The sequence below is a fragment of the Carassius auratus genome, unplaced genomic scaffold (assembly GCF_003368295.1).
Source record: "Carassius auratus strain Wakin unplaced genomic scaffold, ASM336829v1 scaf_tig00215112, whole genome shotgun sequence".
NCBI classification, from domain to species: Eukaryota; Metazoa; Chordata; class Actinopteri; order Cypriniformes; family Cyprinidae; genus Carassius; species Carassius auratus.
Window position 1 is genome coordinate 35,001 of NW_020527941.1, and position 5,000 is coordinate 40,000.

Below are 5,000 nucleotides of genomic sequence, written 5' to 3' on the forward strand. Positions count from 1 at the left end.
GCGGTCTTGAGCCGGAAAGAGAATTGATTAGTTCATCTCATGAGTCTTTCGGGTCGAGTTTGACTCGTTCCTTAATCACGTGACAGACCCATACGCGAAACTAACGCGGTCTTGAGCCGGAAAGAGAATTGATTAGTTCATCTCATGAGTCTATCGGGTCGAGTTTGACTCGTTCCTTAATCACGTGACAGCCCCATACGCAAAACTAACGCGGTCTTGAGCCGGAAAGAGAATTGATTAGTTCATCTCATGAGTCTTTCGGGTCGAGTTTGACTCGTTCCTTAATCACGTGACAGCCCCATACGCGAAACCAATGCGGTGAGCCGGAAAGAGAATTGATTAGTTCATCTCATGAGTCTTTCGGGTCAAGTTTGACTCGTTCCTTAATCACGTGACAGCCCCATGCGCTATTTCTGACATTTGTCACTGTGTTTTTGTTACTGTTTGTTGAGGATCTGTGGTTTGTTATTATTTTATAAATAAATAAAACCCTGTTATAAATAAAATTTTGATTAATTTGTCTTCTTGACTGTCTATCGGTAAATAAACACTAGGCTATATAATAATATAATAATCCAAGCTTACAATAAAAAGTATTTATAGACTAGTTTGTTCATTTTTACTCCAATTTTGAGTTTGCTGGTATAATAATTGCTTTTCCTAGGCAGACTTGACATATTGGTGTAATATATGTATAAGAAGATTGCTCAAAAAAGGACATAATGACATACATTAAAAGCAAATAACATTTTGAATTTGAATTATTAATGTTAAAGACAAATGTTAAAGACATTAAGGTTATGATAACTTCAGCTTTAACAGTTTTAACCCAGCTCAGAGTGAGGAGTTTCAGATCCTGGTTCACTGCCAGTGCAGGGGCCATGTTTTGGGAAGACTTTGACGAGAGGGTAGCAAGCTTGAGGCCTTCTGCTACCTCTTCTGAGACCTCAGATGCTATGATGGCCAACCTTGCAGAGCCACTCTTACCCCGCACATCAGACCCTCTGGCCTGGTGGAGGAGATGTTCACCAGTATACACAAGCCTTTCTGAAGTCACAAAGACAAGACTTTGCATTGTGGCCACATCCGTGCCATCTGAATTTTTTTTTTCTAAAACTGGGCAGATTATCTCAGATAGAAGAACTCACAGACTCAGCCCATCCAAGGTCAGGGAGCTTGTTGTTTTTTTAATAATGTAAACATGCCTTAAAGCAAGTCCTAAAAATATAGCCACAGTGTGTTATTTATTTTAAAGCTTATTTATTTTTATTTATTTAGAAAAAGACTAGCTTGTTGTGCAATATTTTTGTTGTTGTGATTTTAAAAGGTAATTTGTTATTGTTATAAGGCTCCATTGCTTTAGTATCTCTTAATTTTCATTTATTTTTTATTCAAATGGTTTAAAATTATTTTGGGAATAGCTTGTTGTGCAATATTTAGTTTTTCTTTTTTTTATATATTGTACTTTTAAAGTTCATTTGTTAAGGTTATTAGACCCTGTGGCTTTATTATCTTTTCATTTTAATTTCATTTTTAATTATTTACATTTTTATTATTTTAATTTATTTTGGAATAGTTGTCCTCTTTGTTAAAAAGCTTTTCTGTAATAAACAATAAACAACTATTCAAAAGTATGTACAGTGTTTTTAATGTTTATAAAGTGTCATATGTTACAAAAGTATGGTTTACACAGACAATCTGATTTAATAACTGCACAACTAAACAAAAACAAACAGACAGAAAAAAAGATCAACATTTTAAGCATAACCAACTCTTTATTTCCACATTCAGTGTTATGGAAAAGTACCACCATGACAGAAATTAAAAACAACAATTTGAAACCAGAAATGCATCACGTTACTGTAAGAGTAAATAATACTAATAATAAATAAGTACTACGCACCCATTTTGTAAGGAAAGTTGTAAATGAACTAATTACTCTAGCCAATGTTGTCACACAGTACAAAAGAACGAAAAACCCGAAGAACCGAAAGATGAACTATTCAATTATCTGCATTCTTTTACTGTCAGTGTCTATGGTTTTAGCGTATGGGGCTGTCACGTGATTAAGGAACGACTCGACCCGAAGACTCATGAGATGAACTAATCAATTCTCTTTCCGGCTCAAATTGCATTGGGTTTAACGTATTGGGCTGTCACGTGATTGAGGAACGAGTCAAAAACCCGATAGACTCGAACTATGAACTAATCAATTCTCTTTCCGGCTCATGCTGCATTGGGTTTAATGTATTGGGCTGTCACGTGATTGAGGAACGAGTCAAAAACCCGATAGACTCGAACTATGAACTAATCAATTCTCTTTCCGGCTCATGCTGCATTGGGTTTAACGTATTGGGCTGTCACGTGATTGAGGAACGAGTCAAAAACCCGATAGACTCGAACTATGAACTAATCAATTCTCTTTCCGGCTCAAGACTGCATTGAATGACAGGTGAATTACTACTACTAGAACAGAACCCATAGAATAATGCGCATGCGCGACTGAACGAATCACTCCCCGAGACGACTCGTTCTTCCCGAGTCACATTAAAGATTCGTTCAAAATGAACGAATCGTTCAAGAACGACACATCACTACATAACGCGCGCCTACATTGGAAATAACGAACTTGCGCGCGCAAAAGACGTGATGTGAACGGCCCCTAATGATCCGCTAGCAGGCCTTCAAAAAAACGCATTCCAGGGGCGGCGCTAGGGCTGGGCTAAGGGGGCATAAGCCCCGAATATTTTGTTACCTTGTCTTTCTCATAGAGCAAAACAATTAATCAGAAAAACTAATGTAGCTGCCGCGATTACCCAATCATGAGAAGTGCATATATATATATATATATATATATATATATATATATATATATATATATATATACAGTACAGAATATAAATATGACGTATTTTAAGTTGTTTCATACTTTTTTGTTATGTACAGTACAGACCAAAAGTTTGGACACACCTTCTCATTCAAAGAGTTTTCTTTATTTTCATGAATATGAAAATTGTAGTCACACTGAAGGCATCAAGGGCTATTTGACCAAGAAGGAGAGTGATGAGATGACCTGGCCTCCACAGTCACCGGACCTGAACCCAATCGAGATGGTTTAAGGGTGAGCTGGACCACAGACAAAAGGCAAAAGGGCCAACAAGTGCTAAGCATCTCTTGGGGAACTCCTTCAAGACTGTTGGAAGACCATTTCAGGTGACTACCTCTTGAAGCTCATCAAGAGAATGCCAAGAGTGTGCAAAGCAGTAATCAAAACAAAAAGTGGCTACTTTGAAGAACCAAGAATATTACATATTTTTGGTTGTTTCACACTTTTTTGTTATGTATATAATTCCATATATAATTCCACATGTGTTAATTCATAGTTTTGATGCCTTCAGTGTGAATCTACAATTTTCATAGTCATGAAAATAAAGAAAACTCTTTGAATGAGAAGGTGTGTCCAAACTTTTGGTCTGTATTGTACATAACAAAAAAGTATGAAACAACTGAAAATACGTCATATTTATATTCTATACTCTGAGAGAGAGAGAGAGAGAGAGAGAGAGAGAGAGAGAGAGAGGAGAAATGTAACAGTTTAATGTTGTATGTAAACTGTGTTTGAGAGAGAGAGAGATAGAGGGAGAGAGAGAGAGCGAGAGAGAGAGAGGTGTTCAGAGAGGAGTCTGTTGGATGTTTAGCTATTATTTGTTTTATGGACTCAATGTTGAAAATGTAAAACATTTCAAACACTGTTGGCAGAAGTGAAAAATAAATAATTTTAGGAAGTTACAATTTTGTTTGATTCCATGATGTATTTTACTGAACATGAGTATTTACAATGCAAATCCAAATTATTTTACTTTACTGACAGTTACTTATATCTTGCCTTTTAATTTTATTAAGATCAGATTCTGCAGGTAAAATAACAATATTAAGGTGACTTGACTTGGACTTGACTTGACATAGCTTGTGACTTGATTTGACTTGACTTGCTCAAGAAAAAAAAAACTTGGGACTTACTTGAGACTTGAAGGTTAAGACTTGAGACTTACTTGAGACTTGCACATGTGTGACTTGGTCCCATCTCTGCTAACCAGGCCCAAACCTGCTTAGCTTCCGAGATCAGACAAGATCGGGCATAGCCAGGTTGGTATGGCCGTAAGCGAAGTCTGCTGCAAAGAGAGGGCTATTTAAAGAGCAGCCAATCTTATCGCCAGTACATTATATAAGTAGGAAAGAAAGCCCAAAAGCTTAAAGCACCTGGTACTTTTTTTTTTTTTTTTTTCGGGCATTGACTCTATTTTTTGGCAAAATTATTATATACTAAGTGAAAAATGTCCAAAAAGCTTACAGCACCTGGTATTCCTAGGCAGTCTCTCATCAAAGTACTAACCAGACCTAAACCTGCTAAGATTCAGAGATCGGGCATTGACTCTTTTTTTTTTTTTTTTTTTAATGAAAGATTATTATATAATTCGTGAAATTTTCAAAAAAGATTAAAGCACCTGGTATTCCTAGGCAGTCTCTCATCAAAGTACTAACCAGACCCAAACCTGCTAAGATTCAGAGATCGGGCATTGACTCTTTTTTTTTTTTTAATGAAAGATTATTATATAATTCGTGAAATTTTCCAAAAAGATTAAAGCACCTGGTATTCCCAGGCAGTCTCCCATCCATGTACTAACCAGGCCCAAACCTGCAAATATTCAGAGATCGGGCATTGACTCTATTTTTTGGCAAAATTATTATATACTAAGTGAAAAATGTCCAAAAAGCTTACAGCACCTGGTATTCCTAGGCAGTCTCTCATCAAAGTACTAACCAGACCTTAACCTGCTAAGATTCAGAGATCGGGCATTGACTCTTTTTTTTTTTTTAATGAAAGATTATTACATAATTCGTGAAATTTTGCAAAAAGATTAAAGCACCAGGTATTCCCAGGCAGTCTCCCATCCATGTACTAACCAGGCCCAAACCTGCAAATATTCAGAGATCGGGCA